This window comes from Podarcis liolepis (assembly GCF_965112155.1).
Source record: "Podarcis liolepis genome assembly, chromosome: 1".
In the NCBI taxonomy this organism is placed as follows: Eukaryota; Metazoa; Chordata; class Lepidosauria; order Squamata; family Lacertidae; genus Podarcis; species Podarcis liolepis.
In genome coordinates, this window is record NC_139554.1 from 73698144 (window position 1) to 73721940 (window position 23797).

Consider the following 23797-nt stretch of genomic DNA (forward strand, 5'->3'; position numbering starts at 1 on the left):
GTTTATTATTACTGCTTCTTCAGGGAGAATAAACAAGATTACCACGGAGAAGATAAGAACAACATTTTCCTGCTCCTCAACCCATAAAGATGCTCACTTTGTAATTTAGAAGCAATCCCATAAACAGTCTGGAATAATGTCAGTTCAGCCTTATTTTTGATAATTAAGACTATAAGATTAGCCTCTCTCTTTTATATTTAGCCTTGAACTTGAAGCATTAGTGCTAAGAGGCAAAAAAGGCAGCAAGGCTACTATGCTTCTCTGTACAGAGAGTGCTTGCTCTGCCCCCCCCCCCCAGCAACCTACCATTGGCAATACATGCTGCCTAGGAACGCACAGGAGATTTTAGTCAGGTTCTATAAGAGATAAAATTATTTTTTTAAAGTGCGGCATGACACAACAGGAAATATGAAAGCTGAGCCTTGGCAGTGAATGAGCAGGGACAGAAATGATGAACCCTGGTCAAACATACCATTACTGTGCTCTTACACCTAGAATCATAGAATCATAGAATCATAGAGTTGGAAGAGACCACAAGGGCCATCGAGTCCAACCCCCTGCCAAGCAGGAAACACCATCAGAGCACTCCTGACATATGGTTGTCAAGCCTCTGCTTAAAGACCTCCAAAGAAGGAGACTCCACCACACTCCTTGGCAGCAAATTCCACTGTCGAACAGCTCTTATTGTCAGGAAGTTTTTCCTAGTCAGAGATGAAAGCCCACAAATCCTAGCCATGGCCTAGGAAAAGTGACAGAAAAATGTCCATGTCCTATCTCCTCCTCCCATGCAACCTGGGTTTTCAAGTCACAGTCCTTATCTCCCCTATTCCAACTACTACGGGTGGATTCTTCAGCCACTTGATAGCTAGGAGAGCCGTCCCAAAGAAACGCTCTGGACTTTCTGATATTTTACATCTTTAGAAAGGGAAAGGGCCACCCAGAAGCAACAAAAGAAATTGCAGGAAAATGCATACATTTGTCAGAACTAGCATAGGAATAATGAACTACCATAACATTATACTGAAGTACCAAATTAAACAAGCTAACTGCCCAGTTTATTCACTTAAGATGGCTTGAAAACAATAACTGTACTCAAGTTGAGTTACGGCTCTCTGATTTAGGAGAATTATTTGACCAAGTGAGAAAACACTTTCAAATTCTACATGCAGCAGATGTTGTTTTGGTCACTTCCAGCTGGCTGTGAAGATGAAGATCTAGAACTGTGGTTTCATATTAGGTATTAGTATGGGCTGAATTTATTCCAGGAGAAGGAGGGAGAAGAGAGAGTGTGGGGGTGGGAGGGGGGAGGGAAGGTTCTCTTGTAAAATCTGGCATGCACTATTTTTTAAAAAAAACTCCACTGTCCTCCGTTCCCTCCCCCCCCACACACAATACAGTTGTCTGTACATAATTGCTCCTTGTTTTCCATTGCAGCCTGCCAAACAACAAGCATGCAGGAGTGTAGAAATTCCACTCATAGTGCTGCATTGTGTCAGTAGACATTGTGAAATAACAGTTTACTAGACTAATTTAATATCTGCAGAGAATTCGACTTCTCTCCGAGTTGAAATCAGAAGGTTGGCCACAAGGGAACTATAAACAGCCCGCAAATCCATTCCTTTAACTGTATTGAAATCTAAGCATGGGTCAATGCAAATTCTGAGCACAAGCTTCATCTACTTTTGGGGAAAGTGCTTCTAGGCAAACTTGTATTAGACGTACTTGGCCAGCAAAGCATTCACTACTGCTCTCATTCTTCCTTTTCGCCAGCATGGCCCAGTTCTTTTTATATAAAGCAACCATACTTCCTTCATTCAGCAGTGGAGAGATACAGTATAGTGCCATCAGTTCATGGTCCTTTGTGCAGAAGAAAGAGATGTCCCTCTCTCTAAGCTCTTATGTAAGGACTCTAGCTTAGCAGGAATCGGTTTCCATCGGAGTTTTCTAGCTTCAGAAATTGAAGTCACACCTACCTGTAGGATGTGTGAGGAAACCAGTGAGGGTTCTGGGCCATGAGGCAAGAGAAGAAAAATGACGCTTCTTGAGTTTGAAGAGAGAGAGAAAGAGAACTGATTTATTTTTTTGCAGCTATCCTGCAAGAAGCAGTCTGGGGAGAAGGAGGAGGAGGAGGAGGAGGAGAAGAAGAAGAAGAAGAGGAGGAGGAGTTTGGATTTGATATCCCGCTTTATCACTACCCGAAGGAGTCTCAAAGTGGCTAACATTCTCCTTTCCCTTCCTCCCCCACAACAAACACTCTGTGAGGTGAGTGGGGCTGAGATGCTTCAAAGAAGTGTGACTGGCCCAAGGTCACCCAGCAGCTGCATGTGGAGGAGCAGAAATGCGAACCCGGTTCCCCAGATTACGAGACTATCACTCTTAACCACTACACCACACTGGCTCTTGAGGAGCTTAAAGAAAAAAAAGGTGCAGTTGCTTTTGTTGATGAACAGCAGTATATCTCATCTTGCTCAACTTGCACATTATTTACAAGTGATGTAGATATTACAAACACAACTTAAGGCTCCAGTATCCCCCCCCCCAAGAAACTAAACTAAAAAGCTGCCCCTAGAATTTCCTACCATTTGGGGGAGGGGGTGTAGGAGCATGGAACAAGAGTATGGATCTCCATTTGTCAAAAAGCAAGGTCTAGATACCTGGGAAAGGAATAAGGGATATAAAACACTTCCTCACTCTTATCTTTTGGCTGCTGTGCTGAGCACAAAGGTAATTAGCTTAAGGTCAGCAGATGTGTAAAAGGAGGAGCAGTACGGGATAGGGAAGTCTACACCCACTGGACGTTGAGCTGGAATGAATTAAAGTCATTATCCAAGAGGGGAAATCTGTCCTCTGCCATGTGAGTTCATCAACTAACTAGAGTTTTACAAAAATAAAACTCCCACCTAGCCACCCACACTCCAGAGAGAAAATCAAAAGAGGCAAGGAATGTATTCAACCTGTTTTCCTTCAGCTTAAGAACAAAGCAACAACCCAACTGTGGACCATGTGACCTCAACAGAAACTAGAAAGCCCCCTCTTCTGCATCCATAAGCAAAGAACTGAGAATGCAATATGACTTTCTTTCAGACTGTAGCTCAGTGGTAGAGAATCTGTTTTGCATGCAAAAGGTATCCGGTTAAATATCAGGCATCTTCAGGCTGGATAGAGAAGGAGCCCTGGCATTGCTTTGGAGAGCTCTAACCAAGCGTAGACAACATTGAGTTAGACAGACCGATAGTCCGATTCGGTGTAAGTCTGCTTCCTATGTTCCTACATTAAAATTCAATGTGTATCTGTAGAATTTCTTTCTGTTACACGACAAAAATATTCTTCCCAATTCCATGAAGCTTATTTTCTGTCCTTTTGGGGAGTAAAGAACCATGTGCTTTCAGAGCACTGCAACATATGCAGAACCATAACTTGAAAACCTGATAGGTAGGACTTTAATAGGTGAAGTGGCATTGCACCTCCTCCAGCTGTTAAGCTTTTATACGTACATTAACCCTGATACAGAAATGGTTTCAGTCTAGCAGAAATATATAGATGTTCCTATATTTTTCAACTACTCTTGATACACACACACACACACACACACACACACACACGATTCTCAGTTAAGTAAGTACAATTGGGAACCAAATGTGAGGTGTTGTTGGGCTAGCATGCAGTTAGAATATTTTATAGCCCACCTAATGCCTGGCTAAAAACCGTGGTATAAAAGTGAAGCAGGCTATTAATAAGAGTTAACTTGTTTTTGTATTTTAAATAGCTGTAAATAATTAAATATAGTGATTTTTTTCTTAAATCCAGCTTCAGGCTTCTTGAGGACAACCTTAAGAAGGGTTAACAGTGCTGGGAGTTTACTGTATTAGTCCCACTTGAATTTGACATAAAACTGTTTTCATAGCACAACTGAATACCAGCATATTTGCGGTTACACTCAGATGTTTTTAACTATATTGGATTTAACCCGCAATGTACTCAGAAAGATATTTCCATTGTTTCAGCCAGCTTTGGATTAAACTGTGGCACACCAAGCCCTGTTGTGTTTATATATGTTGGTATCATTCTTACAGGGCAAAGAAAATTAGATTCCGTACGTTGTTAGAAAGAATAATAAAAATTAATTCCTATCCACAAAATGTTATCGCAAGATCAGTTACTATATATTGACTCTATTTATCTGCCAGAGAAAAGTTTAGAGAGCCAGATTCTGTTCTTATTTACACTTGGTGTAACTTCCACCACTATTGCATGGTAAAAGAGGATAGAATTGATACTTCTATAAAGTAATACTACAGGCACTCCAAGGTGCAGAGTTCTGTGGGTTAACTCACACTCAAATCATCTCTACGTGGCTATCCTGGTGCAGAGGGAAGAATGTTTGCTTGGAAATGCCAAGTGTCAGCACAAGCCTGGAGGAAGGTCTAGACCAGGCATAGGCAAACTCAGCCCTCCAGATGTTTTGGGACTACAACTCCCATCATCCCTAGCTAACAGGACTACAACTCCCATCATCCCTGACTACTGGCCAGGCTGGCTATAAATGATGGGAGCTGTAAGTCCAACAACACCTGGGGACCCAAGGCTGAGAAAGGCTGGTCTAGGGTTACTGTGATAATGCTTGCATGAAGTGTCATCAGATAATTGGTTCGTCTAGCCTAGTATTATCTACTCTGAGTGGCTGCTTCTGTTCAACTTCTGAGGAAGATTTCTTCCTCAACCTTGATATCTAGGCTCCTTTAACTGATTGAATGTGGGACCTTATGCAGGTATGTAAAGCATGATAGGGAACCTGTGGCCCTTCCATCAGCCTCAGCTAGCATCGACAGTGCTCAGGGATGGCAGGTGGTAGCACAAAACGTCTAGAGGACACTAGTTTGAGGAAGGCAGCATACCAACTGGCTCTTTCTGAGCAGCACTAGGGCTCAGAACCACACCTTGAGAAAGCTCAGGAGGAGTCTAGTTTGTTGCAGTCCAACATCTGGAGGACCACACAGGTTCCCCATCCCTGATGTAAAGGATATGCTCTTTCCTAAGAATGCCACATTTAAATTTTAGTGTTATCTGTTGAACTCCTGTAACAGTAGGGCTGCCATTACCGGGATTTCAAAGGCGGAATTGATGTACGATGGGAATTTCTGAAAGGCGGTGTTTTGTCCTGGATCTTAGGAAAGTCAATTGAAAAATCGAGTGCCAGGGTGTCCTGGTTTTTACTTTTTGAAATATGGCAACCCTATGTAACAGTTACTTGCACATGCTATTCTTTTTTAACCCATTATTAATTATTAAAACAGCTTGTGTTTGCACCTGAAAGCCATATATCTTTAAAAAAATCCAAATAGCAGAATTTTCACTTTAAGGTAATGTTGCCAGATTTTTTTCAATGAATGAATGAATTGATTGATTATATACATACATACATGCATACTACACGTTTGGGACGTTGATGCTGTAGTGATGGCGGTGGCAGAGGGGCGGCCGCTGCCTTGACCTCAACCGCCACGTTTTCCCTTCCTCCTAGGCTTCTATCTCCTTTCTCCATGAGCCTGGGCAACCCCTGAGTTGTTGGTTCTTCAGTGGTGGTGGGGAAGCAGTGCACGGTGGGTCAGGCATGGAAGGCGGAGAAGAAGGGTTGAGAACAGCAGCGGCAGCGAAGCTCAGGCAGTGTGATGCCTCCGTTCCCATCGGAGCAGCCCCAATCCCATTCCTACTTGCATGCAAGCAGGAGGGGGCAGGGATCTCTCAGCTGGGAAGGGAGGCTTCCTGTTGCCTAACTGAGAGATCCCCACCCCGCTCCTGCTTGCACGCAAGTAGGAGTTGGGAGGCTGCTCCAATAGGCAGCATGAAGCCTCCTGTCACAGCTTAGTTGCTGGGGTCAAGGAAGGTGGAGGCAGCCTAGAAGGTGCATCTTGGAGCCCCTGCACCACCATCATATGGGGACTTCTCAGCAGCTCCTGAAGCCAGCCAGAGCCAACTGCTCCAGGCTGCTGAGACTGCCGCCGCTGAGTTTCCCGGGGACATTAGATGAAATCCGGGTACATTCTGGGGACGGAATTTGTCCAGGGACTTGTTCGCAAATCCGGGGACTGTCCCCGGGGTAACCCTACTTTAAGGATTACATTATTAGTGTTGACAAACTGTATCCTTGACAAGATGATTTATGATGGGCTCTGTGTCACCCGTGAATCAAATCAACACTACATGGCTGAGCCTGAAGATTCTGAACTAATACAAAATATCTTAAATATTGCATGAACTGAATTAGCAGCTAAATGAAAAAAATCAATGCGTTTTTACTGTTAAATGTTGGCCATTTGGTTAGATGGCAAAATTAACCTATTTCGTAAGAAAAAGTTAGAAAAAGTTGTTACTGACATTTGATCATTCATTTGGTGCTGGAATAAATTTGTTCATTCTCAGTAACTCACAGATACCATCTCCTTTGCTCAGTATTTTACTGTATATGCATAAAATATTCTTATTGGATCAGGCTGATTTACTGTACAAAAAATGAAAAGTAAAAGTCATAACAATCTTTACTTGCCATACGAAAGAACTGTTTTGATGCAAAAATCTTTCTTCTATTCTTTTCAGAGAAAAACTTACTCCTTAGGGCAGAGACAGACAACTGGCAGGCTATAGCCAGCATCAGGCTTCTGATAAAATTTTGTCCAGCACCTATGCTAATGCCTAAATCTGAAAATACAAGGGAAGATGATATGCAATTGACAGAGGGAGGCTATAAACTGTCTAATAACAATGTAAACATTTGCTTTCTCAAGTAAAAAGAGGAAGAATGGTAGCAGGATAGATGGTTCCTGTTTTATACTGAAACACTGCACATTATTAGCTGCAGTAAAAACCATCCCTGCACTCTGTTTGTAACCATCTTAAGATAGATTGTTACAAATTGCAGATGCTACCTCAACTTTTCTAACCTTTTGGTTTTGCTTAACATTCAACTTGAATGAGAGCTCCAACAGAGGCATTGTCTAACTGTGGCATTTGCATTACCTCCAAGTGTACTGATTTTGTGTCCAAATCTGATGTGTGTATCTGTGTGTAATTTACCATTGTGGTTAGATGCTGGATGGTGCAGAACACAGAATATTTCACATGTAAGATATGTACTGTAGCACATTTCAAATACTAAGGAAACACGGGAAAACCAGCAGTGTAGATACATATGCATCACATGACCTCTATTGTCAGTCTAATAAGTACTTAATTCGTTCCAGAGGTCTGTTCTTAACCTGAAACTGTTCTTAACCTGAAGCACCACTTTAGATAATAGGGCCTCCTGATGCTGCCGCGCCGCCGGAGCCATATTTCTGTTCTTATCCTGAAGCAAAGTTCTTAACCTGAAGCACTATTTCTGGGTTAGCGGAGTGTGTAACCTGAAGCGTATGTAACCCGAGGTACCACTGTATAATGTATTATGACTCTTGATTCCCCCACCTGCTGAACTGGGATTTTACCTGAGCCAGAGAAGAATCCCTTCTACTTATCAAGTGGGACAGTCTCCCACCTCACATCTTTGGTGCCAGGCTGCAAATAGACCCAGGGAAATAAAGTTTTTGCTAAGTACTTCTGTGGTGGCAGTAGCCATGTGGAAAACTACATTTCCCAAGAGTTGTTTGTGTCCTTCTGGCCTGGAACTGGAGAGAGAAGGCCTTGCTGTCAGAGAGCTATCACTGGCCATACCAGCTGAACAGATGGGATTGAAGAGAATGGTGAAGAGCTTTCGGGAACTGGCCTGTGTGTTGGGAGAAAGAGGCTGCTCAGGTGGGTTTGGGTGCTCATGGAGGTGGAGCCGCCAAATTCAGATAGGATCAAAAATAAGTTGGACTATTTCCCAATATTGCGGAAAATAGCTTGACATTTTTGAAGTACTCCAATGTAAGCCAGGGGAAGAGTGTTCATCGCTAGCTGCCATAGGACACAATCCATGAATTATAATAGCTTCTTTCATTTAGATAGGGTCTGTTGCTTGTCTAGTTATACTGCAGGCGCTCAATTCAATCCTCAGATGTTTCACAAAAGTTGCCCCTGACAGAAGGAGCTCACTAGGCAGAATGTACTCTGCTCTGAGTATCTTATTTTCTTTCAGGGTTTCTTCTTCATATCCCCTTCTTTGAGATAGGAAATTACAATTATTAACCCCAATTGTCAAATGGGAAATGAAAGGATGCTAAGGGCACATCTGGTCAGCAGCTCCTGAACTTCTCACTTGAGCACGTTTGCAAGAGGAGAAGTGCAAGGGCCTCTCTCCTTGAGCCACTTCCTGTGCTCATCAAAGGACACTGGTCAAGAGGAATGCATTAGACTCACAAGTTTTCACCATCAGCTGTGTGGATTGTTGGACCAGCAACATGTGAAGTATTCTGCACTTGTGGACTGCAGAACGAATCCATTAAATAAAATAACTTTTCCAAGATTTAGGAATTCTCTGATCTCTCTAATTTAGGATGATTTAATGCCATGTGTGTCCACTAACCACATAACATGATGTTTGAGTAAGAAGTCTGCACTGTAAACATTTGCAACTAACACTGCCGTCTGATTGCGTTTTTGCCACATACTTGCTGTGTGGTTACTAAATGTGTACAGCATGAAATCATCCCTTAGGCAGCTGATGGAAGTCCAGATGAAGGTGGACAGTTATATGCATTAACAGAAATGATGGTTTTCATCACCAAGAAAGAGAACAAAAGGAGACACCAATTTGAAAATAGTACTTGATATGTATAGGTGCAAATTTATAAATACTATAATTTAAGTAGAAACATGACACATCTCACCACTGTGGGGAAGACATTAGGTGACCTGCCTGCTTGCTCAGTCTGCTGACTGGGTGCTGCTAATGGTGACAGGCAACTTCAAGGCTTTTTCTCGTTAAATCAGACTTGGAGCAGTCAGCCCTTTTAATAGAGGATGCCTTCATAACAGAGGGCTGCCCTCTGCAAAGTAGGACTCATGGTCACTCTAGTTCAAACCACTGCAATATTCCCTTTGTGAATGGGAGCCCCTAGTCCAGTTCAGTTTAACTGCCTTGCAAAGTAAACTCAAACTTGCAGTACAGGACTTAAACTCAGATTTAAATACATCTTCAAGCACCTTCCTGAACCAAGGTAGCATATTTAAATGTTAGCTTGAAATGCACGTGCTGCATACTGTGTGAATAAATGCTTAGGAGAGCATCAGACAGTTTGTACTTTTGTGGTATTCCATGCTGCTGCAGGGATAACTCTTTGTTTTTAAATTTTTATCACAACCATAAAGAAGGTGAATCAGATTGGCTGTAAAATGGGAACTGATACAATCTGAGGGTTTTGTATGGCCCGTATAAGTTAACAAAAGGAAACATTTTCTAAAAATCATTTGAGTCGTCGCTATTGAAATACAGCAACTCTGTTATGACAAAGGATGCAGAACTAGGTAAACTCCTGTACTGCAAAGGAAACGAACGAGCAACAAGCACTTTCCTTATCTCTCTCTTTGATTGCATTGTTTCTCCCAATGAAGAAGAATTTCACAAAATCCACAGCCCTCTGCTGGCACTGCAGAGAATTTTCTACGTGGAAAAGATTTTTAAAAGCTGAAGCTTGTCCAATATTACTTCTTGACACTGGCATCATATGAGAGAGTTCTGGTTCGGGAAAATGACAATACAGTGGTACCCCGCAAGACGAACGCCTCGCAAGACGGAAAACCCGCTAGACGAAAGGGTTTTCCGTTTTGGAGGCGCTTCGCAAAACGAATTTCCCTATGGGCTTGCTTCGCAAGACGACAGCCCATAGGGAAATCTCAGGGACAGCGGGGAAGCGCAGCGCGTCTTCCCCACTGTCCTCGGACCTCCTCCCGCCGCCGGCTTCGGAACGAAGCTCCGATGCCGGGCGGCGGAGGGGGAAAGCCTCCCGCCGCCGCGCGGCATCGGGAGGAAGCCCCGGTGCCGGGCGGCGGAGGGGGAAAGCCTCCCGCCGCAGCGCGGCATCGGGAGGAAGCCCCGGTGCCGGGCGGCGGAGGGGGAAAGCCTCCCGCCGCCGCGCGGCATCGGGAGGAAGCCCCGGTGCCGGGCGGCGGAGGGGGAAAGCCTCCCGCCGCCGCGCGGCATCGGGACGAAGCCCCGGTGCCGGGCTGCGGAGGGGGAAAGCCTCCCGCCGCCGCGCGGCATCGGGACGAAGCCCCGGTGCCGGGCGGCGGAGGGGGAAAGCCTCCCGCCGCCGCGCGGCATCGGGACGAAGCCCCGGTGCCGGGCGGCGGAGGGGGAAAGCCTCCCGCCGCAGCGCGGCATCGGGAGGAAGCCCCGGTGCCGGGCGGCGGAGGGGGAAAGCCTCCCGCCGCCGCGCGGCATCGGGAGGAAGCCCCGGTGCCGGGCGGCGGAGGGGGAAAGCCTCCCGCCGCCGCGCGGCATCGGGACGAAGCCCCGGTGCCGGGCGGCGGAGGGGGAACGTCTCCCCCAGCCGCGCGGCATCGGGACGAAGCCCCGGTGCCGGGCGGCGGAGGGGGAAAGCCTCCCGCCGCCGCGCGGCATCGGGACGAAGCCCCGGTGCCGGGCGGCGGAGGGGGAAAGCCTCCCGCCGCCGCGCGGCATCGGGACGAAGCCCCGGTGCTGGGCGGCGGAGGGGGAACGTCTCCCCCCGCCGCGCGGCATCGGGACGAAGCTCCGATGCCGGGAGGGGGAGGGGGAAAGCCTTCTCCCGCCGCCCGGCATCGGATGGCTTTCCTGAAGACTTGGGGTGGGAGGAGGGTTTTCCTTCCCACCGCCAACATTCAGAATGCTGTTCTGAATGTTGGCGGTGGGGAGGAAAAACCCTCCTCCCACGCAAGCCCCGGGAACAGAGGGAAAGCGCTGCGCCCCTTCCCCTCTGTTCCCGTACCTGTCCTGAAGGCTTGCGGTGCGGAGAAAAGCCCTTCTCCGCACCGCCAGCCTGGCAAGCGGTTTCCCTAGGAACGCATTAATTGATTTTCAATGCATTCCTATGGGAAACCGTGCTTCGCAAGACGAAAAACCCGCAAGAAGAAAAAACTTGCGGAACGAATTAATTTCGTCTTGCGAGGCACCACTGTATACAGAAGTAATCGGATCTCCAGATAATTCTATATAGTATTATGGCCTGAAGCAAGAGCTAACTCTGTAATGAGATAGCTTGTATAAGAATGGGGGAGTAGGAGGTTGAGGGAAGGGGATAATGGCAGACTTGTAGGTTAGGGATGCATTGATAAACCTTAAAATAAGTTTGAGCTAAGGCGTTTCCGTGTGCTGCGCTGGTGCTGGCTCGCCAGAGCAACTTCGTCATGCTGGCCACGTGACCCGGAAATGTCTCCAGACAGTGCTGGCCCCCGGCCTCTTAAGTGAGATGGGCGCACAACCCTAGAGTCGGACATGACTGGCCGGTACGGGCAGGGGTACCTTTACCTTTAAGTCTGCTTTATAAATTGATATAACAATATTCAATTTAAATGCATTTCCACAGCAGTGGGGTGGGGGGTGGGGTGGGAAGAGTCACTCTAAAAGCAACAAAAATAAGAGCAGAATCAGGAGAGCAATTAAAACAGATCCCATCCATGTTAACAATTCAGCATCATGGAAAATAAAAACAGCTTCACCTGTTAGCAAAAGAAAGATAAAGTAGGCACCAGGTGAACTCTTTGGATAGAGCATTCTATGGGAAAGGCAGATGTTTGAGAAGACCCTCTTTCCATTTGTCCCTCACTTCAGCTCAGGTGGTGAGGGTGTCTGAAGTTGACCTGGCTGTATGGGCAGGATCATGCTGTGTTTTATTATTTACTTTATTAATATACTTGTATCCCACTACAGGGACATTTAAAATTACAGCTTCATAAAAGCAACAACGTAAGACATACAACCAGGAGTTAAAACCATGCATAAAAATACATTGTAATAGGTCTCCCAGCCATGAGAGGTTTTCAAGGCAAGCATCAGCACCTTCAATTGGACATGGAAATGCAGCAAGAACCAATGCAGTGGCCCAGCCCAGTTAGCAGCCATCTTTTGAGCTAACCCCAGCTTCTGATTAGTCTTCTGAGACAGTCACACATATTATTATACATTGTAGTAATCTGGAGGTTCACAGAGTGCGGCACATGGTGGCCAAACTATCTGTCATAGCAGCTTTAACTGGTGGAAAATGTTCCGTGTCATGAACACTACTTGCACATCTAGAAACAAAACTGGAGCACTCCCAGGCGATGAGCTTCCTTTTTTTTTTTTTTACCATGACTGCAAACCTGTCCAGAACAGACTTAAGACTACCTTACCAGACAGATGATCTTCCTACCAAAACTGTCTCTATGTTAGATGGATTGAGCTTCACTTGTTTGGCCCATAAACAGAACATTAATGATGCCAAATACTAATTTAGCACATTCATTGCAGCACCTGGATCCAATGCAAAGGCGAAGTAGACTTGGTATCATCAACATATTGCTTACTCAAATCCCCAGTTGACCTCGCTCAGTGGCTTCATGTAGAAGTTAACAAGCAGGGGGCTGGGGAGAGGAGGCATAATCCCTATTTTAATCATGTGTATTATAGGATAACTGTATAAATAATCCACTCCCTTAGATACGGTATACATAAAACAAATGGCACTGCAGAAGACATAGTTCTCATGCTTGCCTTTCTGGAGCACGAGAAGATTTCAAACATTTTATTAAAACAGCTACATCTGTACTCTCAAAGCTTCAGGCAACAGGGAGTCAGCCGCTATTTATCTTTTGGTTTCTTGTAAAGAATTCACACTAGACTCTCAGTTAAATCATTTTCCCTGTACTACCAGTACAGGAAATTAACTATAAATGAGCAATAAAAACAAATCATTCAGTTACAATTTTCCATTGATATTACTTTCCAATTTTAGAACATTTAGGAAAGGAAATATAGATCAAAATTCAGCTTACAATATATTAGCAAACTGATCCCTTAATTATAGTCTTTCCTGTTTTAACAAACACCAACCATAAGGCATTTGTCACTTATTTTACTGAGAGTGTTTTTGGTTGGAATCATTCACTTGATTGCTGCCGCGAAGTACTGGAGTTCTACTTACTGAGAGACCAGTTTCATCTACAAAAAACAACAACATTGTTTTCTGGCAGAAGCAATACAATGAAGAGAAACCGGATGGAATTTCTCCTCTGCCAAAAGGCCAGTTCTCTTGAAAACACTGTTAAGTTCCTAGTTGTCCAGATCTGTGAAATTCTGCCACCTTTTAAAATGATTATAGCAGGGGTGGGGCACCTCCGGCCCTGAACCCAAATGTGGCCCACCGTACCTCCCTATCTGGCTCTCAGGACTCTCTCCCAAGGGCAAGGCCCCTCTTTCAGACCACACCGTTCACTGGCCCCACTCCATACCCTCCTCAAGTGCTTCTGCTTGGAATGTGTCCTTGACCTGAGATAATGCCTCTCACTTGCCTGGATGACTCCATCCATACCCTCCAACATTTCTCCGACAAAAATGGGGATGCCCTAAGGAAAAGTGGGACATTTCAGGATCAAATCAGAAACCAAGATTTCTTCTGTAAATCTGGGGCTGTCCCTGGAAAATGGAACACTTGGAGGGTCTGGGTGTGGAATGTGTGCTGTGTGCGCACACGCAGAAACCTCTGACTTTTCCATGGTTGGAATGTAGCCTACTGTAAAAAGGTAAGAGGTTTGCGTACATTACTTCACCCACTTTTGCCTCTGGTTCCACCCAACCCCAGGAACGCAGCTCTCCAAAGGCTGCCCATGAAGGAATGTAGTGCACAGGCTGAAAACACCAAACAAACTTTTCCACCCTGGTTTAAAGAGAGAACAACCAACAACCCACGCCTCTGTTACCTACACATCAAATCCAGCTGCGGAATTTATGAAAGCTAAGACCCAAGTGAAAACTAAGTACCTTGGTGTAGTGCGTGTGTGTGTGAGAGAGGTTAAGACTCTATATTGTGAATGTTGTGAATGTGGGTGATGTTGACTGTCCTCAAGAACAGAGGAAACTCATAGATGTAGCTATTCTTTGTTTTCTCTTGCTTGTACTAAGTTTTTGTGGGGGGGAATCTCAAAAACCATTAAATACTAGAGTTCTCATGCAATTCTCTTTCACTTGTGGATAGTCATTGATAACTAGGATGGGATACAAGCGGATCTGACAATGAGACCCCTCCCCTGCCTTTGACATGCACCTCTGCACCACAGGGCCAAAAGAACTTCTCTGGGCAAGAAGGCACTCAGGTGGTTGCCAAGCAGTAGAGGTTAAAAGAAGGAGAGTAAGTTATGGGGTGCAGGGAAGATGCTTCCTTGTGACACTTTTCTACAGGGGCTGCTACAGACATTTAAACTCATTTATGTATAAGAGAGTCGTACAGCCCAGTACTAAACGCATTTACTCTGAGTCTGTCTCACTCAGTTTATTGAGTTTTCCTTGTTCAGCATGCTTTGAACTGCATATCAAATACCTGCCACCAGTAGCCTTTTTCTCCATCAAGATTTGCTGACTACATTAAAGCCTTACATTCATTAACAAAATACACGCTCTTCTCTCCATAGAGTATTTTAAGACAAAGTGCTATTGAATTTACACTGATGCCCACACAAAAAAGAGAAAACAGTAACTTAGTATGATTACGAAGTTTGTTCAATTAGAGTTCCAATACTAATCGACAACTCTACTTAAAGTGTGTTTCCAACAAATATGTTTTGCTAACAAGGCTGACTTCTATTGTTTAAATTAGCACAGCCTTAAAATGAAACTTTTGCCCCTTTATTTTGTCAGATGTAAGGAAAATTGGGAGTCTGTAGCCATTGTTCTGAAGCCGAGCTTGTTAATGAAACAAAAGCCTGTTTTTTTCCAGTCAGTACTGTTTGTGCATTTACCCCATGACATCTACTTGGAGTCATTCCCAGAATAAAATAAAAAAATAAAAAAGGCTAAACACGCTCTTAGTATTTGCTTACTACAGCATAAAAGCACTTCTTAGTTACCAGCTCTTTTTGGCAGCCTTTATTTAGTCTGTGACATCAAAGTGTATAATATTCTCATGAGAATGAAAAACAACAGATAAATATCATACAAACTGTGCCATTCTGATATTTTATCCCACTGTAGTCAATGGAAACCCCATTAAAGTTAAATGAATGTTACTTTAATGAACTTTAGTGGGCTTTGAATCGGGTCCATTGATAGCCATTCTACATCCTGGGAAACATTCTCGTACCTGTAGTTGTAATTTTAAAAAATAAAAGTCTAAGAAGTACTTTGGACTAACATAGCTGAAATACATAACTGTAGTAAGCCAGAGAACAAATTTAGCTTTCTGCAGAAATTTCCCATTCAGTTTTCTTGACAGGCCATTCAATGCTGCCCATTCAAATCCTCTCAGATGAACCTACAGCAGATTTTTCTTGTGGGTACGTCTCTCCCCCTACCCCTCACTTTACTGGAATCTGGACTGTGGCCCAGTATAGCCTCACAACAGTTTCTAAGCAAAACCAAGATGGAGACTGACTGTATATCATTAGTTACTGTGTGGGCAGGTCAAAAATCAGCAGATACTGGTGCTGCGTGCCCTTGCAGGAACTAAGTTTTCTATTAGGAGTGTTCCTAAGAACAACCTCTTCCTCACCTTCCTCACCCAACCCAAAGTCCTGTACAGTATCATGGCAATTTATAGCATTGTGGGGCTGTGGACACCTTTTTCTTTAGCTTCTGATAACTACCTGCCTGCGATACGGGGCTTTGTCTGATTAGTTCTCCATTAAGCAGAAGCTGCCACTTTGGCATGCCACCAAAACCCAAGGGAACTGCCAAGTGCTGGGGGGGGGGGAGTAACTGGCTGGCTGCCACAAGTGCTATTTTCATGTGAATGACCCTCAGCTGGCCTGTAGGGGAGGATGAGATCTGTTTGCCCGTAGACACCAGAATGTAGAGGCAAGATAATTTCTTGATGGCAAAAAAAGAACCACAGTTTTATTAAGATATGCTCTGCAGTGGGATAAAAGTGCTCTGATTTCTTTCTGATTTGCCTTCCCCAGTGTTAGTGACAAATCATACTTCTCCTGCCCCATCTCAAGCCCTGGCTTGAGCCCCGGCATTGTTCAAAGAGCCAGCTGCTGTAATGCTCCTGATGGGAGCGGGAGTCCCAGCACATCTGGAAGTTGGGGAAGCCCCATGTAATGAACAGTATCTAGCAGCATAGAGTAAAAGGACAAAGTACTTTCTTCCCACAACCAATGAGAATCTAAGGAGTGTGAACTGGTTAGTATGGCAGGAGGGCGTTGTGCCAGTTAGCAACTGCCCAGACAGCTGGCTCTTCCACCCTTAAAAGACAAGATTAAGTCTAGCTCCCACTAGCTGCTCTGCGTCATGCAGGTGATACGAATGAAGCTGAGCTCTGGCTTCCCACCTCCCCACTTCCTGCTAGACCACCCCCAAAACAGGTACCTCTCAGTTACTATGCTAGAGGATGGAAGGAGTCTGTTTGGGTTTACTTACACTGGGCACAGAATCTAAATGACGTGATTTAAGGAAAATAAAGGAGAGAAAGGTTGGTTGACAGAGACCAAGGGCCAGATTCAATGAAGTAGGTGTGCCAGCAGGAGCCAGTGCAATGAATCCTACCAACACAATGGGACTTTTCCCGCCATGTGCCCCCCTCCCCCCAAATCAGCTCAGAAGGGGAGTCTGGATAATCCCTAGAAGAACACACGGGGGGGGGGGGGAGAGGGGAAATTGTTCCTTTTGCAAGCTGAAATGCTTGCACCAATGGAACAATTGGAAGAGCACGGCGCTGAATTCCTCCCTTACAAGGAGCACAAGGAGCTGTATGGAGGAAAGTGCAAAAAGAGGAGTGGGAGATGGTAGCAAAGGAAACAGATAAGAAGATTACAGGGAGATGTGGAACACAGCAGCAGCAGCAGCTCTTGTGCTTGACCCTGTACACTTACTTTCTGGCAAGGCAGCCCTGAAAATTATGCCAAGCTTTTCTCAGACCTTAAGAAAATAGGAGCAGAGTCCTTCTGGAGTGCCAGTGATTTCTTACAAATTTAGAAAATAGACTTGCAGAAGAATGGCTACTAGTGGCACAGAATTGGAAAGGATTCAAAAATCTGTGTATCTCTCTTTGGAAGAAGAATGTATTGTCTATTGCTGTATCAGAACAATTAACAAGGAAATTACATGCACTGAATAACAGAAATGATGTAGACAATTTTGTTGAAATGTAGCATCCTTTCGTAAAATACTTTACTGATAACCCTGAAGAATGGCAACTACCGAAATCACCGACTGGACTTTGGCAAACTTAACTAGATTGATCTATCCTGGAGGGGGAAGGGGGGTGAGTTGGGATTTTGTTTTCGTATTCTTTTCTTTTTCTCTTGTTATATATTGGAAATCAAGAAAACTATATTTTAAAAAATAAAATAAAATACACTTGCAGGGAGGGGACGAAATTTTTACACACACACACACACACACACACACACAGATGATGATAAATGAGCCCCTTTGAGGGTTGATATGTGTTATACTACTGGCATAGTCATGTTACATTCCTACTGATTTTATTTCCTATGACCACAGCCCCTTGGTGAAATGACAATTAATTTTTACTAGTTTCTCTATAAAAATACAATGTATTTGGAAGAAAGGGTGAGGAAAAGGTCTCCATGTCAGTTTCATGCAAAATCTGAATGCTGTAAAAAGTGATGATGAACTGAAATGAACCTGGCCTGAAATAAAAATGAAACATTGCTTTTAAGTAAACTACAAAGGTTTTAAAAATATGAACATTTCCACTTTCTGGTATTTCAGCTATGTATGGGTTTGCTATGTAAATCAAAACCACCTCTCCCTTCTCTTCACTCTAGGGCTGAGTGATTCTCATTGATCAGCAATGCTCGTTTTAACAGTGGATTCTAATTAAACTGAAGCACACCTCTCTCTGTTCAGGGGTACTAATTAAGCCTGCCAGACCTCCATATTTGGTCAGTTAGGCCTAGCTGTGCCCAACATGTCACTTGCTGCAACTCTTCGCCTCCCTATGTTCGCTAGATGGTACACAATGCCATACTCGCAACTGGTTGCACCTTATCAACTGCAAATCAAAGCTTAGACCTACACTCATTCTTGTATAAACATTACTTGTCTACTCTTCATGTAGAAAAACAATACTCTATTCACAGTGTCTGAGCCATCTAGTCTTATATCAGGAATTTTATATGACATTCTCAATGAGAGAGAGTTTTTTTAAACTAACCAGATGACTTACTTATGGCTTACAGGCTTGCGGAGTTTTCCAACGGAACTGAGCATGACTTTCTGTTTTATTCCAGAGGCATTTGCATTTACCATTTTTGGTTTTAAAAGGTTATTCTTTCCCCAGGTACTGTATGCATTTACATTCTTCCATAAAGATTTCAAATTACTACTAGTAAGTCACAGAATGTGGAAAAGCAAACAGTTTTAATGGATACACTAACCTATGCTGTCTTTCTTCTTTCACCCGTAGGGTTAACAGAGATTTACAAGTGGCCAGTGATTTCTTTTTTAAAAAAGCACCTTGATTAACCCAACTTTACACCAGAAGAAATATAATTTCTAACCACAGGGGCCCCCACTGCAGCATGTGAAGGGATGGGGTAACATAAGAAACTTATCGTGTATGTTTTCCCACTGGGTTTGAAAAATCAGTATGCAGTTTGTCATTTTGAGAAGGCAAACAGTGAGAAGTAAAAGGAGTAAGCAGCCCCATTTCCCCCTGCTCTTCTGCTCTCAACTGCACGGCAGATACTTTTCACCTTACTCCCTTGGACCCAAACACATACAGCTGGGGGAAAGAAACATTCTAAAGCAAGGAATATGCTGCCTGGCTCTTAAAAAGCACTCTGAGGCTTTGCCCACACCCATTTACTCTGCATCCAGTGTACTCCCACTGCTGGTTTGGGAAGTAGTGTACACTCAGTGTTAGCCATAATCTAGATCTATCCTATATCCATACTTTGTTTCTTATGAAATAGTGTCCCCCCGCTTTTCAGCCCCCTTTGATCCAATTTGGGGAAGAAAGAGTGGCCTAGCTGCATTTTAAGCTAGTAAAACATACACCGCTTTAGATGTGCTAATGCTTTATGTGTTTCACGAGAAAGCCTTCCATGGTGTGCAGAGTTTTCACCCGCACTCGTGGTATGCACATTTATTACACGGAATTAGCTCCTGTAGTTAATCTCAAGGATTGCCTGCAGTTCCCTCAAAAGAAACTATAAGCCCAAAAGAACATACAAGCTGCTGGTTTGTCTAATGGTATTGCGAAAGCGACATCACCTTGCCGACAAAGGTCCGTATAGTTAAAGCTATGGTTTTTCCAGTAGTGATGTATGGAAGTGAGAGCTGGACCATAAAGAAGGCTGATCGCCAAAGAATTGATGCTTTTGAATTATGGTGCTGGAGGAGACTCTTGAGAGTCCCATGGACTGCAAGAAGATCAAACCTATCCATTCTTAAGGAAATCAGCCCTGAGTGCTCACTGGAAGGACAGACCGTGAAGCTGAGGCTCCAATACTTTGGCCACCTCATGAGAAGAGAAGACTCCCTGGGAAAGACTCTGATGTTGGGAAAGATTGAGGGCACAAGAGGAAGGGGACGACAGAGGACGAGATGGTGGGACAGTGTTCTTGAAGCTACCAGCATGAGTCTGACCAAACTGTGGGAGGCAGTGGAAGACAGGAGCGCCTGGCATGCTCTGGTCCATGGGTCACAAAGGGTCGGACACAACTAAATGACTAAACGACAACAAATTGAGAAAGCATCTCTTACTCTGAAGGACGATAAGGAATAGCAGGATTACAGAAACTCAGATTATAAATCAAAAGCTGATCTTTTGTTGTTATAGGTTTAAAAAGCTGGGAAGTAGCTGAAAGCCTGCAAAGCATGGGGAGGACTGCCTTGTTTTTCATTAAGATGAGGAAGGAAGGAAGGAAGGAAGGAGCAGGAAAACTTCTGTTCTTTGATCATTCAACAGGTCAGTAGGCTGATGTTCAGCAATCTGACTTTGGGAAAGATGGGATAGAGAGAGCAAGAAGAGCTTGTCCCTTGCTCACTATGCATTTCCAATGCCAAAGCAGTGCACACAACTTTCTCCTGGAGGAGAAAGGGTAGTGTAGGAAGAAATGTGAAGTCTATTACTGTCCCTTTCCATTATTGTGCCAGTGAGAGGTTCATGTGACTAAATCCTGAGGAACCATTTCTCCCATGAAAACGTATTGTAGGCTAGAGAATACTGAAAAGGAACTAAAGGAAGTTAAAAAAATAATTATAATTGCATCTTGGTGAAATATGAGAACCCAGTTCCTTTTATTAGAAACCTAAGCCCGATGCACAAGAATTGCTTTCATGACCTCTCTGCCTTTTCTTCTCATTTATTTTCTAGCCATTGTGCTGATGGCTTCCTGTCGGCTCCTATCTCTGCTCCTTCCCACAATACTGGAACTCTGCGTGAATAGTCATTGTTAAAAAAAATTGCTTTGTATATACCCTCCCCCCCAAAAAAATCATTATGACTCTCCAACACTCCTGAGCTTGGTAAAACTGGTTAACTCATTTTGTGTCTCATGTACATTTCGGTTTTCATGGCATGAAGAAGAATGAGACAGGACATGGGATTCAGTTTACTGATTTTATCTTCTGGCAGCAATAGGAAAGAGGACACAAGCTGTTCCATTTGTATAAATATTTCGACCACCTTCAGCCCAGCCATAAAGATTAAGCGAAATGGATTTCCATCACCACTGAATACTCTACACAGTAGATGTTTCTTAAAGTAGGATTTTATCATATTTTTAAAAATGGAAAGAATTAAAACACAGGGGAGAAATTTAGCCATTTTTACTTTTCACAGGTTTTTGTACTTTCCTGGTGTCATTCTTCACAAGGATTAATGCCTGCTGTGAATTCACATTTTCTTTTTCTAATATACTAATATGATTCAAGGGTAAAGCAAATAAGAGAAATATTAGAAATATTGCATAGAAATAAAACACAAACAACTTTGTGTCATCCTTACACTTGATACATAGTCTAAACATTAGTCTAGATAATTTACATACACAAAAGGGAAGCATCATTCTTCATGCCAATCACATGTGTTCCATCCTGGGAGGGAGCAAGCATAGTTTCTCCAAGCCAATAAGGACAAATACAAACATACCTACCCCCCCCCAATTTTATGTGGTGTGCTGGGAAAGAGGATAACTGGGAAGGCGGGGGTGGGGGGAATCCCACCACAAGGCAGAATAAGGGTGTGTGGTATGACCGTGCTTGGAGGAGATGGGTCTTTAGCACTTGCCAACTGAGGTTCAGAGAAGGGGAGGTGTAAATTTAAAGAGGAACCTCTTCTTGGGTTTTGTCAGACAAGAGGCAAAGATTACCTTGAACACTGGGGGATATGTTGGAGCTTAGGTAAAGGTAAAGGACCCATGGGGTTGCAGCGTTCATCTTGCTTTCAGGCCGAAGAAACTGGCATTTGTCCACAGACAGCTTCCTGGGTCATGTGGCCAGCATGACTAAACCGCTTCTGGCGCAACAGAACACTGTTATGGAAACACCATTTACCTTACCTATTTATCTACTGGCACTGGTATGCTTTTGAACTGCTAGGTTGGCAGGAGCTGGGACAGAGCAATGGGAGCTCACTCTGTCTCGGGGATTTGAACCTTCTGATTGGCAAGCCCAAAAGGCTCAGTGGTTTAGACCACAGCGCCAGCCGCATCCTTGGGAGCTTAAGTATCACGTTGTGGGACCACATTGAGCAAAAGAATGGATGACCCTTGGGATCCCTTGCAATTCTACAATTCTATGATTCTTTGTTTCTTTCCTGGAGCTGATAAAGGAGCAAGGTAGCAGCAGTCACTTTGGAAGTGCCTTTGAAACTTGAATTGAACAAGAACCTGAATCCAATATCTGAATTCTTGAACAGAACAGGTGGGTGCTTGTGCATTCTTAGCTTGGCATGCATAAATGAACATATGAAGCTCTTATATGATAAGTCAGACTGTTGGTCCACCTGCCTCAGTACTGTCAACACTGACTGACAGTAGTTCACCAGGGTTTCAGAAGGGAGGCCTATCTGGGGATTAAAGGAGGGAACTTCTGCACAAAGAACAAGTGTGCTACTACTGACAGCCCCTTCCTATTTTGACTCACTGGGATATGCATGAACATGGAGGTATTAGGGATTTTTCCTCAGTGGTACTCCACACTCAAGACATCCAGCCATATAAAAGACCCCACTGTATGTTGTTCTTTGTCATGCAAAGTTACCTTTGCTTGAACAGGACCCTAGGCTTTATATTCTGCAATCGTGTCTTTATCTTTTTGTATTTCTCTCAAAACATCCATACGGCCTAGTTTTATGGCCTTCACAGCACACAAAGCCCCTAGTTTTATTTGTCAGCATCTGTCACAAATTACCTCAGAGAAGAAACTACAGAGTTGCTTTCTGTGACACAAGGACTGTTCCTGTGCATGTTCCATGTTTTCATTTGGTGTGGCAGAAGAATTTTGTACCACATAACCACTGACCACAAGAGATGCACCTGTAGCAACTCAAACGTTGGCAAGCAATCTTTTAAAAATCCACATCAATTAACATGCCTCCATGTGACCTGGGGCACCTCTGAGCAGAAAGAAGTGGATATGAAAGTGTGTTTGTTTTACCTTGACATGCTATGCAATAAGACATTTCATTCCATATTTATTTAAGGATTTTAGCAGTATGCCTGGTGGGAGATGAATGAATGTTTTCATAGTACCGTTGCTCAAATTGTAGCCTTCTACTTTTAACTGAATACCGAAAGATGGCAAAACCCTCTGCATCTTGACTGTTCACAGGTGTGTCAGAAAGCATTTTTAATTTCTCTATTTCATTGTTTTACAGTTCATTGCTTCTGTTAACATGCTTAGAATGAAAAAGTTATTTTATCAGAGACTCATAAGTCAGGAGAAACACCCACAATAGCCTCCATTTTCTTGCCACCTAAATAGTAAAATCTTAGAACTGTCGAGTTGGAAGGGATCCCAAGGGTCATCTAGTCCAACTCTCTGCAATGCAGGAATCTTTTGCCCAGTGTCTCATGCTCTACCGCCTGAGCTATAAATGGTCTTAGCTTGCTCATCTTAAGGATCTTGCAGCCTTACAGGTAACAGCAGAACTATTAAAGAAGGCAGCCAGAGGAAGGGGGAGGGCAGGAAGAGAGAGAGAGAGAGAGAGAACATGCACTCAAAAAGCTATAAACCTTTTCTGCAATAGCTGGCGAAGCAAAATTGTGAGGCTAAAATCCTGTTAGCCAATGGGGTGTTTTCAGTCTCACCTCAAGTATTCAGCTAACTTTGAAGTACTTCTAATGAAAACGGTAACAGCTAGAACAGTTATTTAAGTTTATATAGCTATTGCCTAAGTAAATGTTGCCAACACTGAATTCTGAAATTCAGTTTAAAAAAACACATTATCAAATTTATTTAGCAATGGGTCACCAACAGAATAGGATCCATTCTCTTCTCAACTATTTATTCAGACTTGTCACTCCTCAATCGCATGGCCTTAAAGAAGGTATAACCTTGTTATGCAGATACCAGTGGGACCTGCAACAAAAAAGAGCACAGAACTCCCCAGTCAGTGCATGCGGGGCGTTTAGTGAAATTTTCATCCCTTAGGAGGAGAAACTAAAAATCTCCCTTACTAGCAGGGAGGCTAGTAAGAGCAGCTGCCCTACAAGTTATATGTTCCACTAACTCTGA

General features: G+C 43.8%; 1 protein-coding gene and 1 long non-coding RNA gene across 8 annotated transcripts in view; both read right to left on the reverse strand.

Moving 5' to 3' along the window:
• The window catches only part of KCNQ1 (potassium voltage-gated channel subfamily Q member 1), a 322417-nt gene that overhangs the window by 43553 nt on the left and 255067 nt on the right, over positions 1–23797 (reverse strand). The window lies entirely within an intron of this gene.
• LOC310704279 lies at positions 2074–8492 on the reverse strand. The gene is made up of 2 exons (XR_014524698.1): positions 7426–8492; positions 2074–7259 (listed from the first exon to the last, which is right to left on the reverse strand). It is a non-coding gene; the product is annotated as an uncharacterized lncRNA (long non-coding RNA).